Raw genomic sequence first — 25540 nt, 5'->3', positions numbered from 1 at the left:
TGTTACTCTGAATGGAGGTACTAATCGTAGTTATTCTCCAATTCTCAGATATTTGTATTATTTTTCACTACCACGGATGAAGACATAACAACCAAATCTGTGATAAAGATTCTACTGTAATCAACTTTTTTTGTTAGAAGAGAATCCTAGAACTGGGATTACGGGTCAATGGCTATTCATTTTTAAATCATCTTACTACATACTGTTTGGCTACCTTCTAAAATACTGTAGCCCTTTTTATCACCACAACCAATGTATGAGCATGCTTATTTAGTGGACAGCTGCCCACAATGGGCTCTTGTGTTTGTTTTCCTTTAATAATGTAATGGGTGAAAATTTATATATTATTTTTATAACCATTTCCTTAATTGATAGGAAGGCTGGACACTTATTGGTTGTTATGGTTGCAATGATTACTATACTTTCTCTTTTTGTGAAATCTCTGATCACTTATTTTCATTTACTCTGCTAATAACATGATACTAGGAAAGATTTTAATGGTCTAATTTTTTTTCCAGGTAAAGGCAAAAGACAATTTTGTGACAGTTGAATGATAGGTCATATCCTTAAATTAAACCATGAAAGCCGTATGCTTAGTATTTTTGAAGGCCTATTTTTATAACTTAAATATCTTATGATTGAATATTAATAATTGTAGCAATATTATTAAAGACAGTACTATTTATGATTTTTTCCTAAGTGTTTTAAGTATTAAAAAATTGTTTTAAGGTAAGAACTATATTTTGTTTTGCTAATGGACAGGAAAAGCAAGACTTAAAGGACAGAGCTAGAATTCAAATCCAATGTATATGACTCCAAAACCCAGGCTTCCATTCTTCTGGTGTAATACTTTCCCGTGTTCACATCTGCAAGTCCTTTTCAGAGACATTACCCTCTTTGTTTAGCTCTCAGCATTCTGTACATTTTAGCTAGTTTCTTTTAGAAACAATACTTTTTAAGAATGGAAATATAATATTAAAAGTAGTCACTATCCTAGCAAAACTAATAATTTTTGCTGGATCAATAGTAAAAATAATTATTATAATGACAGTAATAGGGAATATTTGCAGGATATTTCATATTTTGCATTGCCAACTGCAGTGCATTGTGAAATAAAAATGTAAATACAAAACAGCCTGTATCTGTGATCCTATTTTGTTATAAATATGTATGTCTTCACAAATATATGCAAATATATGCATAGTCAAAAGATAAGTGTATATTCCAAAATGCACACTGGGTATGCATTTATGAGTAGTTTTAAATTTTTTTAGAGTGTCTCTTTAAAAAGTATAATATTTTTGTGTTCTTTTCATAATCGTTGTAGTTAGTCTTTTTTATAATTTTAAGGCAACCTAAAGAGAATTAAAGGCAAACACCAGATTAAGTATTTTAATGGTAATATATTTAATATATAAAGGACCTATGTAATTTTATCATAGACACATTGGAAACCTGTAGTGGAATGGGCAAAAATTATGACATTTGATTCTCATAATAATCTAAAGTAGATAGGACAGTTTTTTGCTGTTGTTTTTTTAAAAGTTTATTTATTTACTTTTGACTACATCTGGTCTTTGTTGCTGCCCGCGGGCTTTCTCTAGTTGCGGCGAGCCGGGGCTACTCTTCATTGCGGTGCTCGGGCTTCTCACTGCGGTGGCTTCTCTTGTTGCAGAGCATGGGCTCTAGGGCACCCAGGCTTCAGTAGTTGCGGCACACGGGCTCAGTAGTTGTGGCTCACGGGCTTAGTTGCTCCTTGGCATGTGGGATCTTCCCGGACCAGGGCTCGAACCCGTGTCTCCTGCATTGGCAGGCGGATTCTTAACCACTGCGCCACCAGGGAAGCCCTATTTTTTTTTTTCTTTTACAGAGGAAGAAACTACAATTTAGAGGAGCTTGAGTGATTTTCCTAAACTCAACCAATTAATGATTTTTTTTTTTTTTTTTTTTTTTTTTTTTTGCGGTACGCGGGCCTCTCACTATTGTGGCCTCTCCCATTGCGGAGCACAGGCTCTGGACGTGCAGGCTCAGTGGCCCTGGCTCACGGACCCAGCCGCTCCGTGGCACGTGGGATCTTCCCGGACCGGGGCCCGAACCCGTGTCCCCTGCATCGGCAGGCGGACTCTCAACCACTGCGCCACCAGGGAAGCCCAATTAATGGTTTTTGAAGCTAGCAGTAGAATTAAAATTTTCTGGCTATGAATAGGCAGCTGTAGACTCTTAAACCAATTAATATTTCATTTTTAAGGACAAACATAGCCAAGTAAAGCAGCTGCAGTCCCTTGTAACCAGAAAAATGAGGAGAAAATGCCTTGGAGAAAATGAAGTCAGAAGTTGGGCAATCAGGTGGTGATAGGCACCCCCCAGGTTGCTATCTGCTGATGGGCATGCACTTTCACAAAGGAGCCAATGGTCTAGGGACACCCTGAAAATCCAGGGGTGTGGTACCCATGGAGAGAATAGTTCCAGCTGGCCTCCAGCCTCCCATGCTGGAGGGCCAATCCTTACTGGACGAGCTCCAAACTACCCTGAGAGGCACCGGCCACTACTGTGCTAGTGTGTCAGTTTCAGAGCCAGACTTTCTCCTGACTCACATAAACACAGCCCAAATGTGCAGCTCCAGCGCCAAGTCTCCACTCCCGACTCACAAAATTTCTGTTGAAATTGTTAGTTATTTCAAATCTGGTTGCTTAAAATGGCTTACTCTGCTTTACAGACTTTCATTACTCTCCTGTGGTTAGGTAGCAGTTCTCCTAAGAAGCAGTCATCCTTAGAGCCCTCCTGGTTTAGAGAGAGTGGCACTTGGATGGATCAGGTTAGCTCCTGGGGCTTATGTTCCGATACAGTGTGTTGGACAAGCAGTTGGACCTAGGTCCCATCCTCACCGACATGCAGAGAAGAACTTTCCAATCACAAGATAGATCCAAATATACATGGTGATCTAGGTTTTGATACGTGAATGCGGGATCCAGAACGTAAACCAGGGGAGTCCTAAATCTTCAGCCAGCATTAGTAGTGGGTATAGGGAGATAATGACTCTTTCTGAAATTTTGGAATCTGGGCTGAGAAGGGGAGCAAAAATAGAACCTAGGAAATTCTGGTGGAGATTTTAAGAAAGTCAGAGTTAGAGTGACAAAATGGAGAGATAGACGGAAGTGAAAAAGACAATGGTGGTTGAATAAATGATACAGCATCTAGCATCTTGTTAAGGGTGACAGGAAAATGTAAATATGCTGTAGTGCTTGTTTTGCTGCTTTGTTTTGGGTTTTTATTTTGGGTGTTCAACCTTTCCATTTGCTTTTGATAATAGCACCTGAATTTCCATGTGGAAATGATCTTTCTCCCATTAAATACAGTCTAATGGTCAATGAAGTCCAGTTGGAAATTCCCTGCTTGAATTTGTAATTATGAGCAGAATGATGAAAGGCTGTTAATTATTGGAATTAATTCATTATGGCGTCAGTTCCTGGGGAAACACTATAGTTCCTGTTACCTAAGCTCTCTGGAGCAGTCTATTTTCTGTATGTTGCATGCCTGGTTTCCAAGCTTTTTTTCAATCCTGTGACTTCCTAATAGCCTTTCGATAACTTACCCATTTGTTTAAGTTAGTTAGTTTATGGTAATCACAGCCAAAGAACCAATACTCAAATAGTCCAGATTAGGTAAAGTAATTAAAGTCGAGCCTTGTGATGTTCACAGTGCCAGCAGTATACTGAAACAATACAGGCAATCCTGTTTTTGAGAGGAGAATGGAGCTGTAATTCCCCCAAATTAAAATGATCAGGAGTGGAGAAGGTCATTGGAGGGGGTGAAGAATGTGAGTTGATTTCTTTTTCCCTCCAGCATTTTATTATGAAAAATTGTAAGCATACAACCAAGCTGATAAATTTTACAGTGAACAGTCCTATGCCCACCATCTACATTCTATTATGAACATTTTGCTATACTTTCTTTTTGTTTTTAATTGGAGTATAGTTGATTTACAATGTTGTGTTAGTTTCTGCTGTAAGCGAAGTGAGTCCGTTATACGTATACATATATCCACTTTTTTAGATTCTATTCCCATATAGGTCATTACAGAGTATTCAGTAGAGTTTCCTGTGCTATACAGTAGGTTCATACTAGTTATCTATTTTATATATAGTAGTGGGTATATGTCAATCCCAATCTCCCAATTTATCCCTCCCCCCCTTTCCCCCTTGCTATACTTTCTTTGTGACATTTATCTATCCGTCCCTCTAAGCATCTATTAATCCATCTTATTTTTGATGATGCAATTCAAAGTAGATTGCTGACCTCAGTATACTGACATCAGTATGTTGTATCATGTATATATCATTAGCAAGAGTTGAATATTAATTTGTTTTTTTCTTTTGATGTAAAATTTACGTTCAATGAAATTCACCAGTCTTAGGTGTTAATTTCGAGTTTTAACAAATGCATACACTGGTATAGCCCAAACGCCTATTAAGGTACAGAACATTACCTTCATTTCAGAAAGTTCCCTTGTGCTTTGTCCTAGACAATCCTTGCCCCTGTTTCCTACTCCCCCTCCCCCTTCCAAAGTCAACCACTCTGATTTTTTATCATGGTGCTGATTTCCTATAATTGTGAAACAGGTGAGCCAAGAAGACAGATGCCTGGATCTCTGGTCATAGGGGTACTAAACCATTACTGGAAATGTAACTATGTGGAGATAATTGTGTTTTGAACAGCTATTCTTTTTTTTTTTTTTTGCAGTACGCGAGCTTCTCACTGTTGTGGCCTCTCCCGTTGCGGAGCATAGGCTCCGGATGCGCAGGCTCAGCGGCCATGGCTCACGGGCCCAGTTGCTCCGCGGCACGTGGGATCTTCCCGGACCGGGGCACGAACCCGTGTCCCCCACATCGGCAGGTGGACTCTCAACCACTGCGCCACCAGGGAAGCCCTTGAACAGCTATTCTTAAGGAGAGTTCTGTAGGTGATCGAAGAGTGTTTTGCCTAGGTAAGCACTTCAGTTGGAAGGAGTTGGCTTCTAGGAAGCAAACTCTAGTCATAGTCACTGGGTTTCTGGTTCCAGGAGAATGCAGGAGAGGCTGAGGTCCTCCTGACTCAGCATTCAGCAGGGTTGCATATATACCTAAATAATATCTTTGAAGGCACACGAAAGATTAGCTACCTGTAGAGTCAAATTATCTGTTGTCCCTGGGCATGAAGAGAAAGGAAAACATGTGCTGAATAATGTAGGGCACTTCTGTTTATGCCACTTTAATTACTAACAAGGAGACATATGCTAGGTTTTACTATCATTCACTTGCTACAGAACACTTGACTGAGAAGACTGGAAAGAGAGTGTGGAGTTTAAATTCACAGATTGTAGGCTCTGGACAATGGAAAGGAATGGACTGGAATCTGGTAAAGACAGAATATCCTCCCTTTTCTCTACTTTTTTTTTCCAGAGAAGACTTTGTGATGTTCTATGGTTGTCATGAATTGGTGAAATTCCAGATTCTGATGTTTTCTGACTACTTCTCTACTACTATAATATTCCTTCACACTGACAGAGGGGTGATCTGACCACTTAGCATAATTCAATTTTAAGTTTCTGCCCACAGGTTCCTTAGTTGTTGCAAAAGGTTATTTTTACCTGGAAATTAAAATGTATGTGGTTCAATGAGATATCACCTCTCGTGTGTTAGAATGGTTATTACAAAAAGGCAAGAGATAACAAATGTTGGCAAGGATGTGGAGGAAAGGGGACCCTTCAGTGACTGGAATGTAAATTGGTGCAGCCATTATGGAAAACAGTATGGAGGTTCCTCAAAAATTAAAAATAGAACTACCGTTCTACCATTTGATCTACCATATGACGCAGGAATCCCACTCCTGGGTATATATCTGAAGGAGATGAAATCACAATCTTAAAGAGATATCTGCACTCCCATATTTATTACAGCATTATTCACAATAGCTGAGATATGGAAACAACCAAAATGTCCTGTGGCAGAGGAATGGATAAGGAAAATGTTGTATACATATACAATGGAATATTATCCAGCCTTAAAAATGAAGGAAATTCTGCCATTTGTGACAATCAGGGGAACCTGGAGGGTATACGCTAAGTGAAATTAGTTGGATAGAGAAAGACAAATACTGTATGGTATCACTTACATGTGGAATCTTAAAAAAAAGAAAAAAAAAGCTGATTTCATAGAAACAGAATAGAATGGTGGTTGCCAGGGGCTGTGGATAGGGGGAAATAGGAAGATGTAGGTCAAAGGGTACAAACTTTCAGCTGTAAAATGAATAAGTTCTGAGGATCTGTTGTATACTTGAACATGCTGAGTAGATCTTAAGCACTCTCACCACACACACACACACACACACACACACACACACACACACACACACGAGTTAACCATGTAAGAGATGTATTAATTACCGTGATTTTGGTAATCATTTCACAATGTCAAATCACAATATCAAATCATCATGTTGTACACTTTAAATAGTTACAATTATATTTTTCAGTTATTCTTCAATAAAGTTGGAAGAAAAAATAAAATGGAGATAATAGGGTTAAAAATATATGTGGTTGCGGAACAGGAATAAAGACGCAGATGTAGAGAATGGGCTTGGGGACACGGGGAGGGAGAAGGGTAAGCTGGGATGAAGTGAGAGAGTAGCATTGACATATATACACTACCAAATGTAAAATAGATAGCTAGTGGGAAGCAGCCACACAGCACAGGGAGATCAGCTCGGTGCTTTGTGACCACCTAGAGGGGTGGGATAGGGAGGGTGGGAGGGAGACACAAGACAGAGGGAATAGGGGATATATGTATACGTATAGCTGATTCACTTAGTTATACAGCAGCAACTAATACAACATTGTAAAGCAATTATACTCCAATACAGATGTTAAAAAAATATATGTGGTTGCTCAATATTAGAGTACCATTTTTTTTTCTTCTTGAGGTTTATTATTTATCTATTCTACAAGAGCATCCTTTTTTTGGTGACCCTCCTTAAAAACTTGCAATGTGGCTGAATCAAGATGAAAATGGGAATCTGTGGGTGACTGGCCATCACACACCCCTAATAATCACTTGAGGTTGGCTACTGTCCATTCTACCAGGAACTCTTAAGCCATGTGGAGCCGATTTTGTAGCAAATATACTGCTGTTCTTTTGTAACTTAATATTTTAAATATTTTAATCCTTTTAATTGCTTAAAATATTGTTTGCCATTTTGCACTCATGCTGCTGTCTATTTCATGTATCTCTCTAATTTCCTACCTGAGTCCAAAACTTTTATGCTAATGGTATAGATAATATATATTTTCCTTATCATTTTTAATCAGTATTATCTCTATCCATGAGTCAAAACGTTTTGCTTTTCACCTAGAGTTTTAAGGTGTTTTTGTGAAACTGAATTTATTTTTCTTTTTACCCTTTTTTGGCCCTTCCCTTATATTTGTGAATTATTATTTTTAACATATTTTCATTAAGTAGAATTTCTAGGTTTAATTACACAAGTTTTTTGTGGCTCTTTATTCACATTCCCATATATGAAGATGCCACATTTATTGTACCTTCATCTATATTCAGTGTTTTTTAAAAAACAGAGTTATTAATATCATGTATTTTAAAATAGAGCTTTAGAACAGTAATCGTAGCTCTGCAGCAGGAAGACGCAACAGCATCTGGAAAAGTAGTTTCTGTCTCATTGACTGCCTATTAAAAGAATTTATTGGTTTGTAACCCAGAGGTTGCTGACCTCTGCAGTGGTCAGAAGTAGCACTTCCCTTTAATTCTAAATGAAAAGATCTGAGACTTCATTATGTTTGACCACAGGAAACTTAGGCTTTTCCCATTTTCCTCTCCCTAAGGTCTCTGGGACTCCATATAGAATGCTCGAGTGTTTCCCAGATCAGTCCTGGATTTCACTGCATACTTGGGCCAGCGACCTCCCTCTGGTCTGCATCTCTAATCTTTGGATAACAATTTTTAATTTTTTCTTATCTGGTTCCTAAGGGCACTGCAGCTCACCTGTACACCTTCAACCTGAATATGCACATAAGACCATAGATGAATACCCAGAGCTCAGCTAAGATCAGGCTGTAACAGTGAACAAAACTCTACTAACAATACCAGATAACAAAAGGCGATTCAGTATAGAAAAGAAAATACTGGGTATTAGATATGAGTACTTCTGGGATTCATACACCAAAACCTATTCCCCATTCCCAGGACCCTTCAGGGCATCTGTCTTGTTTCCCCTGCCCTATTACCAAGTTGTAGGAACTGGTTCACGTTCTCCAAACGGGGTGTCTTTGACCTTGTGCCGTATAAGAGTCTGTGGCTTTCAATTCCTTCACAACCCAGCAAAGGGAAAAATCTCACCCTCCGTCAATCACTTTTAGCCCAACACCCCAATTAAAAACAAACAAAAATCTGTAGGTGAACACCTTTATTTATAATTAAGCCTCCACAAATTCCAAAGAGCTGATACTAAAAGACATAGAGATTGATTTTTAAAAATCATTAAGCAAACATTAAGCAAAACACCATCATCAAGGAAATTTAAAAAAAAACCTGTGTAAATATTGATTCAAAGTTGAAATGTAACTGAGTGAACATGAGAATAATATATGATAAACTATAACAGTGTTACTGAAAGTATCATAAGTCATAGTCATTGTGATTTGGAGAAAACACCAAAGAATAAATCTAAAAATAACTAGAACTAATAAAATAGTTGAGAAAAAATTCTGAGTTAAAGATAAATGTATAGGGGAGACCTTCAAGATGGTGGAGGAGTAAGATGTGGAGATGACCTTCCTCCCCACAAATACATCAGAAATACATCTACATGTGGAACTGCTCCTATAGAACACCCACTGAACGCTGGCAGAAGGCCTCAGACTTCCCAAAAGGCAAGAAACTCCCCACATACCTGGGTAGGGCAAAAGAAAAAAGAAAAAACAGACAAAAGAATAGGGATGGGACCTGCACCACTGGGAGGGAGCTGTGAGGGAGGAAAGGTTTCCACACACTTAGAAGCCCCTTCGTGGGCGGAGATTGCGGGTGGCGGAGGGGAAATCTTCGGAGCCGTGGAGGAGAGCGCAGCAACAGGGGTGTGGAGGGCAAAGCGGAGAGATTCCCGCACAGAGGATCGGTGCCGACTGGCACTCACCAGCCCGAGAGGCTTGTCTGCTCACCCGCCGGGGCGGGCGAGGGCTGGGAGTTGAGGCTCCGGCTTCGGTCGGATCCTAGGGAGAGATCTGGGCTTGGCGCGTGAACACAGCCTGGAGGGGTTAGTGTGCCATGGCTAGCCGGGAGGGAGTCCGGGAAAAAGTCTGGAGCTGACGAAGAGACAAGAGACTTTTTCTTGCCTCTTTGTCTCCTGGTGCGCGAGGAGAGGGGATTAAGAGCACTGCTTAAAGGAGCTCCAGAGACGGGCGCGAGCCGCGGCTAACAGCACAGACCCCAGAGACAGGCATGAGACGCTAAGGCTCCTGCTGCGCCACCAAGAAGCCTGTGTGCAGCACAGGTCACTATCCACACACCCCTTCCAGGGAGCCTGTGCAGCCCGCCACTGCCAGGGTCCCGTGATCCAGGGACAACTTTCCCGGGAAATCACTCCCAGCAGCCTCAGGAGCAGTGGATTAAAGCTCCACAATGAACTTGAGGTACCCTGCATCTGTGGAATACCTGAATAGACAACGAATCATCCCAAATTGAGGAGGTGGACTTTGGGAGCAACTGTAGACGTGGGGTTTGCTTTCTGCATCTAATTTGTTCTTGGTTTTATGTTTATCTTAGTTTAGTATTTGGAGATTATTATCATTGGTAGATTTGTTTATTGATTTGGTTGCTTGCTTCCTTTTTCTAGCTATATATAAATATAGATTTTTTTCCTTTTTCTCTTTTTGTGAGTGTGTATGTGTATGCTTCTTTGTGTGATTTTGTCTGTATAGCTTTGCTTTTACCATTTGTCCTAGGGTTCTGTCCATTTTTTTTTGGTATAGTTTTTAGCACTGGTTATCAATGGTGGATTTGTTTTTGGTTTGGTTGCTCTCTTCTTTCTTTTTTTTTTTTACTTTTTAAATTTTGAATAATTTTTTATTTTTTACCTTAATAACTTTTCTTTCTTTCTTTCTTCCTTTCTTTCTTTCTTTCTTTCTTCCTTTCTCTCTCTCTTCCTTCCTTCCTCCCTCCCTCCCTCCCTCTCTCTGTCTCTGTCTCCATCTCTGTCTCTGTCTCTCTCTCTTTCTTTCTTTCTCCCTTTTCTTCTGAGCCATGTGGCTGACAGGGTCTTGGTGCTACAGCCAGGTGTCAGGCCTGTGCCTCTGAGGTGGGAGAGCTGAGTTCAGGACACTGGTCCACCAGAGACCTCCTGACCCCATGTAATATCAAACAGCAAAAGCTCTCCCAGAGATCTCCATCTCAACACTAAGACCCAGCTCCGCTCAATGACCAGCAAGCTACAGTGCTGGACATCCCATGCCAAACAACTAGCAAAACAGGAACACAACCCCACCTATTAGCATAGAGGCTGCCTAAAATCATAATAAGGTCACAGACACCCCAAAACACACTACCGGATGCGGTCTTGCCCACCAGAAAGACAAGATCCAGCCTCATCCACCAGAACACAGGCACCAGTCCCCTCCACCAGGAAGCCTACACAACCCACTGAACCAACCTTACCCACTGGGGGCAGACACCAAAAAAAGCAGAAACTACGAACCTGCAGCCTGTGAAAAGGAGACACCACACACAGTAAGTTAAGCAAAATGAGAAGACAAACACACAGCAGGTAAAGGAGTAAGGTAAAAACCCACCAGACCAAACAAATGAAGCGGAAATAGGCAGTCTACCTGAAAAAGAATTCAGAGTAATGATAATAAAGATGATCCAAAATCTTGGAAATAGAATGGAGAAAATACAAGAAACATTTAACAAGGACCTAGAAGAACTAAAGAGCAAACAAACAATGAAGAACAACACAATAAATGAAATGAAAAATGCTCTAGAAGGAATTAATAGCAGAATAACTGAGGCAGAAGAACGGATAAGTGACCTGGAAGTTAAAATAGTGGAAATAACTATTGCGGAGCAGAATAAAGAAAAAAGAATGAAAAAAATTAAGGACAGTCTCAGAGACATCTGGGACAACATTAAACACACCAATATTCGAATTATAGGGGTCCTAGAAGAAGAAGAGAAAAAGAAAGGGAGTGAGAAAATATTTGAAGATATTATAGTTGAAAACTTCCCTAATATGGGAAAGGAAATAATCAAGTCCAGTAAGTGCAGAGAGTCCCATACAGGATAAACCCAAGGAGAAACATGCCAAGACACATATTAATCAAACTACCAAATATTAAATACAAAGAAAAAATATTAAAAGCAGCAAGGGAAAAACAACAAATAACATACAAGGGAATCCCCATAAGGTTAACAGCGGATCTTTCAGCAGAAACTCTGCAAACCAGAAGGGAGTGGCAGGACATATTTAAAGTGATGAAAGGGAAAAACCTACAACCAAGATTACTCTACCCAGCAAAGATCTCATTCATATTTGACGGAGAAATCAAAACCTTTATAGGCAAACAAAAGCTAAGAGAATTCAGCACCACAAAACCAGCTTTACAACAAATGCTAAAGGAACTTCTCTAGGGAGGAAACACAAGAGAAGGAAAAGTCCTACAATAACAAACCCAAAACAAGAAAATGGTAATAGGAACATACATATTGATAACTACCTTAAATGTAAACAGATTGAATGCTCCAACCAAAAGACATAGACTGGCTGAATGGATACAAAAACAAGACTTGTATATATGCTGTCTACAAGAGACCCACTTCAGACCTAGGGACACATGTAGACTGAACATGAGGGAATGGAAAAAGATATTCCATGCAAATGGAAATCAAAAGAAAGCTGGAGCAGCAATTCTCGCAGCAGACAAAATAGACTTTAAAATAAAGACTATTACAAGAGACAAAGGAGGACACTACAGAATGATTAAGTGGTCAATCCAAGAAGAAGATATAAAAATTGTAAATATTTATTCACCCAACATAGGAGCACCTCAATACATAAGGCAAATACTAACAGCTGTAAAATGGGAAATCGACAGTAACACAGTCATAGTAGGGGATTTTAACACCCCACTTTCACCAATGGACAGATCATCCAAAATGAAAATAAATAAGGAAACACAAGCTTTAAATAATGCATTAAACAAGATGGACTTAATTGATATTTATAGGACATTCCATCCAAAAACAACAGAATACACTTTCTTCTCAAGTGCTCATGGAACATACTCCAGGATAGATCATAACTTGGGTCACAAATCAAGCCTTGGTAAATTTAAGAATATTGAAATCCTATCAAGTATCTTTTCCAACCACAACACTATGAGACTAGATATCAATTACAGGAAAAAATCTGTAAAAAATACAGAGACATGGAGGCTAAACAATACAGTACTAAATAACCAAGAGATCACTGAAGAAATCAAATTGGAAATCAAAAAATACCTAGACACAAATGCCAATGAAAACACAATGACCCAATACCTATGGGATGCAGCAAAAGCAGTTCTAAGAGGGAAGTTTATAGCAGTACAATCCTACCTCAAGAAACAAGAAACCTCTCAAATAAACAACCTAACCTTACACCTAAAGCAATTAGAGGAAGAAGAATTTTTAAAAAACCAAATTTAGCAGAAGGAAAGAAATCATAAACATCAGATCAGAAGTAATGAAAAAGAAATGAAGGAAACGAAAGCAAAGATCAATAAAACTAAAACCTGGTTCTTTGAGAAGATAAACAAAATTGATAAATCATTAGCCAGACTCATCAAGAAAAAAAGGGAGAAGACTCAAATCATTAGAATTAGAAATGAAAAAGGAGAAGTAACAACTGACCTTGCAGAAATCCAAAGGAATATGAGAGATTACTGCAAGCAACTCTATGCCAATAAAATGGACAACCTGGAAGAAATGGACAAATTCTTAGAAAAGCACAACCTTCCAAGACTGAACCAGGAAGAAACAGAAAATATAAACAGACCAATCACAAGCACTGAAATTGAAACTGTGATTAATAATCTTCCAACAAACAAAAGCCCAGGACCAGATGGCTTCACAGGCAAATTCTATCAAACAATTTGGGAAGCGCTAACACCTATCTTTCTCAAACTCTTCCAAAATATAGCAGACGGAGGAATACTCCCAAACTCATTCTACGAGGCCACCATCACCCTGATACCAAAACCAGACAAAGATGTCACAAGAAAATAAAACTGCTGGCCAGTATCGCTGATGAACATAGATGCAATAATCCTGAACAAAATACTAGCAAACAGAATCCAACAGAACATTAAAAGGATCATACACCATGATCAGGTGGGTTTATCCCAGGAATGCAAGGATTCTTCCATATATGGGAATCAATCAAGGTGATACACCATATTAACAAATTGAAGGAGAAAAACCATATGATCATGTCAATAGATGCAGAAAAAGCTTTTGACGAAATTCAACACCCATTTATGATAAAAATGCTACAGAAGGTAGGCATAGAGGGAACTTACCTCAACATCATAAAGGCCATATATGAGAAACCCACAGCCAACATCATTCTCAATGGTGAAAAACTGAAATCATTTCCTCTAAGATCAGGAACAAGACAAGGTTGTTTGCTCTCACCACTATTATTCAACATAGTTTCAAAGTTTCAGCCACAGCAATCAGAGAAGAAAAGGAAATAAAGGGAATCGAAATCAGAAAAGAAGAAGTAAAGCTGTCACTGTTTGCAGATGACATGATACTATACATAGAGAATCCTAAAGATGCTACCAGAAATCTAGTAGAGCTAATCAATGAATTTGGTAAAGTAGCAGGATGCAAAATGAATGCACAGAAATCTCTTGCATTCCTTCCTCAACATCACTCATCGTTAGAGAAATGCAAATCAAAACTACAATGAGGTATCACCTCACACCAGTCAGAATGGCTATCATCAAAAAATCTACAAACAATAAATGCTGGAGAGGGTGTGGAGAAAGGGGGACCCTCTTGCACTGTTGGTGGGAATGTAAATTGATACAGCCACTATGGAGAACAGTATGGAGGTTCCTTAAAAAACTAAAAATAGAACTACCATATGACCCAGCAATCCCAGTACTGTGCATATACCCTAATTCAAAAAGAGTCATGTACCAAAATGTTCATTGCAGCTCTATTTACAATAGCCAGGACATGGAAGCAACCTAAGTGTCCATTGACAGATAAATGGATAAAGAAGATGTGGCACATATATAAAATGGAAAATTACTCAGCCATAAAAAGAAATGAAATTGAGTTATTTGTAGTGAGATGGATGGACCTAGAGTCTGTCATACAGAGTGAAGTAAGTCAGAAAGAGAAAAACAAATACTGTAAGCTAACACATGTATATGGAATCTTAAAAAAGAAATAAATGTTCTGAAAAACCTCGGGGCAGGACAGGAATAAAGACGCAGACGTGGAGAATGGACTTGAGGACACGGGGAGAGGGAAGGGTAAGCTGGGACAAAGTGAGAGAGTGGCATGGACTTATATACACTACGAAATGTAAAATAGATAGCTAGTGGGAAGCAACCACACAGCACAGGGAGATCAGCTCGGTGCTTTATGACCACTTAGAGGGGTGGGATAGGGAGGGTAGGAGGGAGACGCAAGAGGGAGGGGATATGGGGATATATGTATATGTATAGCTGATTCACTTTGTTATAAAGCAGAAACTAACACACCATGTAAGGTAATTATACTGCAATAAAGACATTTTTAAAAGAAATGTGTACAGAATTAAATGGATTTAACTATTTACCGTAATAGTTGAAGGGTTATAAAGGAAATGAAAGTTGTACAAGAAAAAAAAAATTTAATGATAGCTTAAGAAATGTGGGAATTCATTGAATAAAGTTATGAAATATACTGATTTAAAGTTCTCATAAAGGTAGAATTCTATTATTTATGCATTTATTCTTTAATTTCACAATTATCTTTGCACACTTACATTCCAGGGGCAACATTTAGCACTGGGAACACATCCGTGAACAAGACAGAGATGCTCTCTGCCTTCATGGATTACCGCCTATTATGAGAGGTGGACGTTTTAAAGATTTGTGTACTTGAATAATTACATGACTAAAACTGTGATAATTGCAGTATGTAAGGTAGGGGCTACCTACACATTTGTAAAACATGAAGTGGGAAACAGTAGCACATTTGAGGAATTCAAAGAAGGCCATGGTGACTGAGTGTAGAGGGTGAACGGGAAAGAGTGAGTTTGCAGAGGGAGGGAGGGAGGCCCTAGAGCAGGGGTCTCCAACCCCCGGACTGGTAGCAGTCTTCAGCCTGTTAGGAAGTGGCCACACAGCAGGAGGTGAGCAGCAGGCGGGTGAGCGAGCAAGCGAAGCTTTGTCTCCCGCCCCCCTTTGCCGGCATTACCGCCTGAACCGTTACCTCCCTCCCCCCACCGAAAATTGGCTTCCACGCAACGGGTCCCTGGTGCCAAAAAGGTTGGGGACCGCTGTCCTAGAACATCTGGGGCCTTGTGACCATATTAAAGATTTTGACCCTTATTCTAAGAGCAAAGGAAGCCATTGAAAGGTTTTATGAGGTTTAAAAAGAATATTAATGACAGGAAATCACCTATCTATCCAACAAAAGGGAGAGGCTTTGGAAATTATTTTATAACCAGAGATAAGATACTTTTCATTATGAAAAATGTTTATTGGAAATTTTTAGTGACATGAAAAATGAAGGGAACTAAAGTAAAATTTAATATTAAGTGTGGCATCAACTGTGTTAATACATGAAAAAGTTAGCAGTGGTAATCTAGGATTGAGGGTTTCAGTGAATCTTCTTTAATATTTTTCTAGGTTTTCCACGTTGTCTAAAACAATTGTACATTTAGTTTTACAAAGGTAGGAAAATGTAGTATTTTAATTTCTGATCCCTTCCGAGTTGGTCACATCAATAATTTATTGGTGGGCCCAATAACAGTGAATTTTAGGGTAAACTTAATTCACTTATTTTCTTTGTTTAAATTTATTTGGGTGTGGATGAGCCTAACACATTCCTGTATACTTGGTAACTTGTACTTAAGAGTGAACATGTGTGTGCAGAAAAGGGTTAACATAGCAGGCCGCAGACTGCTGTTCTTGAAAATGCCTGCTTGCAAGGTGGCCCTTGACTAGCGTCTGGAAACTTGGATTTCTGGAAGGTTTCGACCATTCCCAGAACTGATAAGAGCAGCTCACTCTGCCTAGATAGTTTGTACAAACAATATGGTTTTTGCTGAATACCTGCTTTCCTTCTGGGAATCTGGAATTTTGGAACATGCTAGGCAGAGAGTGCCTATGTGACCAGCCCCCAGTAAAAATCCTGGGTGCTGTGTTTCTAATGAGTTTCCTTGGTAGACAGCATTTTACACGTGTTGTCACAACTTGTTGCTGGTGATTTAACTGCTTCCTGTGTGACTCCACTGGGAGAGCACTCTTGGAAGCTTTGCATAATTTCCTCTGACCTTTGCTTCGAGTTCGCTTTGATATTTTTGCCGTAATAAATCATAGCCATAAGTATGGCTTTCTGCTGAGTCCTATGAGTCCTCCCAGCAAATCATCAAACCTGGGGGTGGCCTTGGGGACCCCTGACACAGTTTTCATGTGGTTGAAACTCTTATCCGAGAGTTGTTTTTAATTGACTATTAGAAATTCATTTAAATGTAAGAGTTTAACTGAAGAGGCATGCTGGCTGTCATTGCAGTAAAATGTGGTGTTATATTTATATTTGCATATGACAACATAGAAATAGTTAAACTTGTGCTCATTTGCAGTAAGTGTTTTACTGACTTGGTCTGGACATTGATGATTCACAGGGACAGCACAGTTGTATTTGAAAACAAAAATTTCTAAACAACTTCCAAATAGTATGCAGGTCACCTAAAACCAAATAGTTTCTACTTCATACTATATCATATTTTCTTATTTTGCTGAAAGTTATTACAGCTCAACACAGTATATAGTTTTAGTTTCAAACTTGATGAATATGTATATATGTGTGTGTTTCTAGGTCTACTCCTACTTTGTTTCACTTAGCATTAAATTCTGAATATTTTCAAGTCAGAATATATCTGCTTAGAGCAAAATCTCATTTGCCACAGCGTTCTATCTTATGTATGCTCTACAGAATTAACTAGTCTCATCTTATGATACATCCAGGCAGTCCCTCAATTTTTAGTATTTAAACAATAATGTTATTAATATCCTTGATCCAGATTTTTGAAGGATTATATTTAAAGGAATTATGGAAATATATAACAGATTAAAAGATACAAAGATATCAAAAATTTAAATATATAAAAAATAGAAGATTCTGAAGGTAGTATAATTCAATATTTATATAATCTTGGAGGAAGACTTTTAAAACATGGTCTCACACAGTAGCAGAAACTACAATAAAATGATTAGCTTTGTCTGCATAACAAATAGAAACATACTTGCTATAAAAGGAAAAAGTCATAAAAAGGTTAAAAGAGGGACTTCCCTGGTGGCTCAGTGGTTAAGAATCCACCTACCAGGCTTCCCTGATGGCGCAGTGGTTGAGAGTCCGCCTGCCGATGCAGGGGACACGGGTTCGTGCCCCAGTCCGGGAAGATCCCACATGTCGCGGAGCGGCTGGGCCCGTGAGCCATGGCTGCTAAGCCTGCGCGTCCGGAGCCTGTGCTCTGCAATGGGAGAGGCCACACAGTGAGAGGCCCGCATAACGCAAACAAACAAAAAAAAGAATCCACCTACCAATGCAGGGGACATGGGTTGGATCCCTGGTCTGGGAAGATCCCACATGCTGTGCAGCATCTAAGCCCGTGTGCCACAACTACTGAGCCTGTACTCTAGAGCCTGCGAGCCACGACTGCTGAGCCCACGTGCTGCAACTACTGAAGCCTGCGTGCCTAGAGCCCGTGCTCTGCAGCAAGTGAAGCCACCACAATGAGAAGCCTGCGCATTGCAATGCAGAGTAGTCCCCGCTCGCCTCAACTAGGGAAAGCCTGTGCATAGCAACTAAGACCCAACACAGCCAAAAATAAATAAATAAATAAATTTATATTAAAAAAAGGTTAAAAGAAAACAAACTGAGAACAAACAGAGAAACAAAACTATTTGCAACCCACATAACAGATTAAAAATAACAGTGATAACTTACATGTTTATTAAGAAAAAAAATAAATGCAGCAATTGATAGGTGGGAATCAGTAGGGAATTTGCAATGGTCAAGAAAAATGTGGAGAAATTTTCAATTTCATTATGGAAGATAATCAAAATGCAAATTAAAATAACAAATTTTTATTCTATCTTGTCAAACTAAGTACAATGAAGAATTATAAGACCCATTGTGAACATGGGTACAATGAAAAACTCATACCACTGGGAGGCGTGTAGCTAGCATAATATTTAGCATATACTAGCCCCCCAAATACTTGTTAATTGAATAAAAATGCGTAAAAGTAAGCTTCTAGGACTGATTATTAAAAAATGGTTTGTGAGCACATAGGCAACATTGTTTATAAGAAAAGAACTTGGGTTTTGTTGCATATTAATTCCGTTCTCTTTGACAGGGAGCCAGGCTGGTGGGTGAAGTGACTGCAGTAGACATTGCATCTTGCCGTCAGCAAGGTGTGTGACATGACCTCTTTAGTGTGCTCATCACCAAGAGAGAAAAATACAGTTTTAGGTAAATCTAAAAGTGAGTTCTGTGGATATTAGGTTTCATTGCCAGTTGTTGGACCTCATTCTAAACCTATTGAATCAAAATCTCTAGAAGTGAGTCCAGGAAATGTACAAACTACCCAGGTGACTCTTAAATATACTAAGATCTGAGCACTTTTGGGCTAAATGCCAGAAACATGATGGGAACTAATTAATGTATATGGAGATTTTCATATTTTCTGCAGTCTGTGTCCCCCAAGATACCCTGATAATCATTTTCCTCAGTGATTTAGATAATAATCTAGGATTGTTCTTTACAAATTTTCAGATTTCACGGAGTTGGCTGAGTTCGTGGATACCTTGAATGATTACATCAAACACAAAGGACTGGGACAATTAGATTAAAGTGAAATTTAATGGAAATAAAGGTAAGGTCACATACTCTATTCCAGATAGTACTGCACAAGGGACAGGATGATAAAGAGAGTTTGGGCTTAGCAGCACTGATTATGAACAGCTCATAGGGCTTCAGTCACTAGTCATTGACTCAGTATCAGTCTACATTGTAAATTAGCTGCCCTAAAGGGCCAATATGATTTTAGGATGCATTAATGTTAATGAAGTAACCATACTAACCAACAAAATAAACCTTTATTTTGTGCCAATCATTCCATATCAAATATATTCAGTCTAGGTGCCAAACTCTAGGGAGGCTATTCATAAATTAATCTATATTCAGAGAAAATCAACAAGGCTAAAAAAGTGACTTGAAATTATGCATAGGAGGATATATTGATAGAAGAGGGATTTTCAGTTTGAAATAGAATAAACTAGCATTGGAGAAGGGGATGCATAATTTTAATTTATTTTGCTTTTTTGTTTGATTTAGTGTTATTTAAATGTAATATATTTGGATTATTTTAAAAATTAAAAATTGAACAATACCTCACTGAATATGCTTTTAAACATTGTAACATTTCAACACACACAACATAATATCCAGGAGAACTAATTCAACAACCTCAATGAACTTAAGTTTTATATTTTCCAGATTTTTTCCTTATGATTCTTTCATTTCCCAAATGAAATTTACAATTATTTCATCAAGTGAAAAAAAAGTCCTGTTAAGATTTTGATTGGAACTGCACAAAACTTATAGTTTAATTTTGGGAGTTTTCCTGTCCCAAATAAGACAACCATTGTTTTATGTCTTTCTACAGAGTTCTTCAAGTTTTAAAATTGAGATATAATTCAAATACCATTAAATTCACCCCTTTTAAAGTATATAATTTAGTGGATTTTAATAAATTCAGAGAGTGTGCAAATGTCACCAATATCCACTTCCAGAACATTTTCATCTTCCTGAAAGAAACTCCCTAACCATTATCAGTCACTCCCCATTCTGCCTCCTCCAAGGCCCTGGCAATCACTAACCCGCCTTCTGTCTCTATAGATTTGCCTATTCTGGATATTCCATATAAATGGAAGCCTATAATACATGGCTTTTTGTATCTGTCTTCTTTCACTTAGCATATTGTTTTCAAGGTTCATCCATGTTGAAGCATGTGTCAGTACTTCATTCTTTTTTATGGCTGAATAATATTCCATTGCATGGACAGACCACATTTTGTTTATCCATTCATCAGTTGATAGACTTTGGATGATTTCCACTTTTCGGGTATTATGACTAATTCTGCTATGAACGTTGTGTACAAGTTTTTGGGTGAACATATATTTTCGATTTTCTTGGTATATACCTAGCAGTGGAATTGCTGGGTAGTATGTTTATAGTTACTCTGTGTTTACATTTTTGAAGAACTGCCAAACTGTTTTCTAAAGTGGCTACACCATTTTACAGTTCCACCGGCAATATACAAGGGTCTGACTTTTCCCCATCCTCACCAAGCCTTTTTATTGTCTATTTTTTAGAAAAAATTATAGCCATCCTATTGGGTGTGAGGTGGTAGCTCAGTGTGGTTTTCACTGGCATTTCCCTATGGCTAGTGATATTGAGCATGTTTCAGTGTGCTTATTGGCACATTTGTATGTTTTCTTTGGAGAAGTGTCTGTTCAAATCCTTTGCCCATATTTTAGTCAAGTTATTTGTTGAGTTGTAAGAGTGCTTTATATACTGTGGATACAAGTCCCTCATCGGGTATATGATTTGCAAATATTTTCTCACATTCTGTGAATTTTTTCACTTTCTTCCTAGTGTCTTTTGAAGCACATATGTTTCAAGTTTTTATGAAGTCCAGTTTATCTATTTTGTTTTTGTTGTTTGAGGTTTTGGTGTCATATCAAAGAAAACAGCCTAATCCAAGTCATGAAGACTTGTGCTATGCTTTCTCCTAAGAGTTTACAGTTTTAGCTCTTTATACTTAGGTCTTTGATCTGTTTTGAGTTGATTAGTGATGTGGTATGAAGTAGATTCATTGATTCCAAATTCATTCTTTTGCATGTATATACAATTGTAGTAGCAATATTTATTGAAAAGTCTATTTTTTCACATTGTATTGTCTTGGCACTCATCAGAACTCAACTGACCATAAATGTATGAGTTTATTTTTAGATTCTCAATTCTATTCTATTGATCTGTATGTCTATCCATATACAAGTAGCGTATAATCTTGATTACTATAGCTTTTTAGTAAGTTTTAAAATTGGGAAGTGTGGGTCCTCTAACTTTGTACTTCTTTTATAAAATTGTTTTGGCTCTTCTGGATTCTTAGAATTTTCATACAATCAGCTTGTTAATTTCTGCAAAAATAAAAGTCAGCTGGGCTTTTGTTAGGGATTTCATTGAATCTATAGATCAATTTGTTGATAATTTATACTTAATAATATTGTCTTCCAATCCATGAACATGGAATGTCTTTCCATTTATTTAGAGCTTTAATTTATTTCAGTGATTTGCTGTAGTTTCCAGTGGTCAAATCTTGAACTTCTTTTATAAAATGTATTCCTAAGTATTTTATGTATTTTTGGTAGAATTGAAAATGAGTTGCTTTTTTTACAAAATAATTCCATTTATCCCCATCCTTTGTGTGCTTGTTGTCTTATATTCTGCTTTTGCGTATGATATAAACCTCACAACACAATGCCATTATTTTTGCTTTAAATTGTTAATTGTGTTTCACAGAAATTAAGGAAGAACAAAACTGCTAGCCTTTGTATTTATTCAGCTATTTACCACTTCCGGCGTTATTTATTCCTTTTGTGTCAATAAAGCTCTTCCTCTGATATGTCATTTCCTTCAGCCTAAAGAGCTTCCTCTAGCATTTCTTATAATGCAAGTCTGCTGGGTACAAATTCTCTTAACTTTCCTTTATCCGAAAATGTCTGTATTTCATTCTCATATTTAGAAGATATATTCACTGGTTAAAGAATTTTAGGTAAACCTTTTTTGTTTGTTGTTTTAAAGAACACATTCCCTTGTGTCCTATTCTCCGTTGTTTGTGATAGACAATCAGACATCATTTTTATCCTTGTTTTTCTGTATTTAAGGTCCTTTTTTGTTTTATAGCTCCTTTAAAATTTTTCTCTTTAGTAGTTTGACTGTAATATACCTAGGCTTGATTTTGCTTTTCTTTTAGTTTATGCTACTTGGGGTTTGCTGTGCTTCCTGGATCTGTAGGTTTTTGTTTATAACCAGTTTTTGGAATTTTCAGCCATTATGTCTTCAAATATTTTTGAGCCTTTGCTCTGCTTATTTGTAGGATGTGGCTTTTACTTAAGGTCATGGTCCTGTTCCTAAGACATGACATTTATGGAGTTCTCTAGGAGCCTTAACAGAGGCTGGAGTAGAAATCCACCATCTCTCAGCTCCATTGATCTCTCTTGTCTCCTGTCAGCTCTCAGTCCTGCATCATCTACTCTTTGCTGGCCTTGTGTTACCTTATCCTGTGAATATAGCCCAGCCTTGTCCAGTAACCCACTGGGCACCCCATGCAGATTTTGGAACCTCTCCTCTGTGCATTACTTCTTCTTTTGAACGATGAAGCACAAATTCCAGCTGCTTCAGTAGCTCTGAACTCCGACTCCTGCTTCATTAGCTCAGTAAGACTTCGTGCTCTGTTTGGGCTTCACCTTCCTACTCAGTCATCTGGAAATTGTCCCCAGGCAGCAATCTATGGAGAATATTGTTCATCTCATGCATTTTCCTTCTCTTGAGGATCGTGATCCTGTATTGCTTGTGGTTCAATACCTGAAAGCAGTTGCCTTGTATATTTTGTCCAATTTTAGAGTTGTTTAGGGTGGTTTACTCTGTCATGGCCAGAAATAGAAGCTGCTTTTCTTGTTAAATACTTTTTAAATACTTGGCAAAATATGGGGTCAGATACATCTAGTCTAAATAAGGTTAGCAAATTTAGATGCCCACAGGAGTAATCCGGTAACATTAAAAACAAGTAAGGTGATCTAGATAATCAACTCCTTTATAGCTATATGTATTTTTTTGGAAAACATGTGGGCCAGATGAAACATTCAAAGTATGTTTTTGGCCTATTACAGTTCATGAGCCACTGGTGGCAACCCCTATTAAACTTTGGATTTTAGCTTTGCCACATTCGTCTAAGTCTCTGTTTCTTCATTTGTAAATTTAGAATAATGACACTTAACTCACAAGGCTGTTGCCAGCTTTAAATGAAATAGATACAAGCAACACTTGGTGTCTAATATTCATTCAATAAGTGGAAGCTCATCTAGTAGCTGTTTTGTCTGTAGGTTCTGGATCCACCATCATCTCTGTCAAGTGAGTTAAGTCTGGCTACCAGGTCTATTGACTACCTTTCTCAGAGAGACTACTGAGATCAGACGCCCCATGCTTCATCTTCCTTTTTAATCCGTTAAAGCATGAGTGAAGTTCCCATCATGCCTGCTGCTTCCTTCCTCTTCAACTAGCCACTCTACATCTCCTCACCTCCCAAACAACTTTTGCTCTTCTCTCTAGAACTGCTGCTCCATAGCCAGTGATACTTTTCCTCATATTTTCCACCTGTTGCCTGAATATTCTCTCAGCTTCCTTGCCTTTCATGAAATCTGGCTCTTTCCTGAGAATACCTGAAGCTCTCGTAAGTGGCTGTGGCTGTTTACTTTCACAAACCCTATATACCTTAGGACAAGAAGATAGGGCTGGTGTCTTCCTAGCTTAGCACTGCCACCTCCATTTCGCCACTGTCTTGTAAAAACCCTCTCCACTGAGACTTAATCCATTTTATTACCCTCTATCCTATTGCTTGCTGTCATACACCAACTATCCCATCATTTCCCCTGCCATTCATCTAAAATATTGGCACCTGCCTAATTTTCTCCATCTCAGTTCCTCCCATCTTTTCCTGTAACCTAGGATGATAATGGCATAGATGACCCATTCTGTGCTATTAACTCTGATTTCTTCCTCCTCTACACTTCTGCCATGTGCTCTCACATTACTAGTACTTCTAATTGATCCATTTACAAAATCACTGCTTCGTACATCATTACCTGTAACCAAAATCTCCTTCCCTGACAGTTGCTTATTCTCCTACTAGAATTTTCTTCCTCTTTTCAAAACATGTAATCCAACAACTGTTCTAGCTTCTTTTTTCTTCATTTCCCTCTTTATTTCAGGTTTAGAGTCTAAGGCTCATGATTTCAAAAATACCCCTTCCTGTAGCCAGAATTCTCTTTTACTTCTGTTTTGTTCATCACCTTGGTCTGGTAAATTCCTGATCCTAGATGAATCCAGTTACCTGTTCTTTCCATGTCTGCACCCAGTGCTGCAAGAGGTCACAATGGTTCAGATATAAAATTGTAATTTACTTACCTACTCTCCGCAATGGCTATGTCACACCTCCTGCTTTCCTTCTTCCCACTCTGAAGTTTTGAACAACTAGAATAATGCAATATGGGCCCTGCATTATATGAGGTATAGATAGAGGCTTCTGGTCTAAGGCTATTGGCAAATGCCTAGCTTCTGTTCATCAACTTGGGCACATGTGTGGAGATCCTTCAGTCCCAGTTCATACATGAGCCACATATTTCCAGTGTTCAGTTTTACAGGGTGAACCCAGTTCTGGCTCAGCACAGCATTTGAGTCTAATGGTTTCAGCTTCCCTCACCACAGGGCACCAAAACCCCAGCCCCAAGGCCTGCATTTCATCTGGGTCCTCTATTGGCTTCCTGACTTACGTTCCTACCAAACACCATGGGTTCCTTCTCTGTTTTTCGTTCCTTAAGACCTCTCTCTCTCTCTCTCCTTCTCTGTGTAGTTTTAAATATTTTTATTTATAATTTTTATGTAGCATTTATCTTCATTTGGAATAGGAGGAAATGAGTTGTAGTTTGTGCATTTTCCCATCTTGACCTAGAAATCTCAACCTGTCTTTTGTGACAGATGTCCTTTTATTTGTAGCAGATGTAATTTTATATTTGTTTGTGTGATTATTTGATTAATGTCTGTGTCCCCCATTAGACTCAAAGCTTTGTTGGGGCAGACATAGTTTTGCTTACTATGTGTCCCCAGCCCAAGGCACAATTCTGGTATTTTATGGGCATTCACTAGTTGATCAAATGAATATATTATTTTTATTATGAAATATGTAACAATGTCTTTTAGCATCCCAGACCATTGCTGTTCCTAGTCCATTCCTCTTACCTCATCAAGCCAAAAATTTCCCTCCCGTGAGACTCATGGGAGGTTTGTATAAAACCATTCTCATCTTCTGCTTGTCAGCTTCAGATTTCACTCCATGTTAGTCACTTACAATTACAAAAATATACTGTCATCTTCTGAAACCACCCCTGAAT

The sequence above is a fragment of the Tursiops truncatus genome, chromosome 6 (genome assembly GCF_011762595.2).
Source record: "Tursiops truncatus isolate mTurTru1 chromosome 6, mTurTru1.mat.Y, whole genome shotgun sequence".
NCBI lineage: Eukaryota > Metazoa > Chordata > Mammalia > Artiodactyla > Delphinidae > Tursiops > Tursiops truncatus.
The sequence above is the reverse complement of the archived record's forward strand: the minus strand, read 5'-3'. Positions refer to the sequence as shown.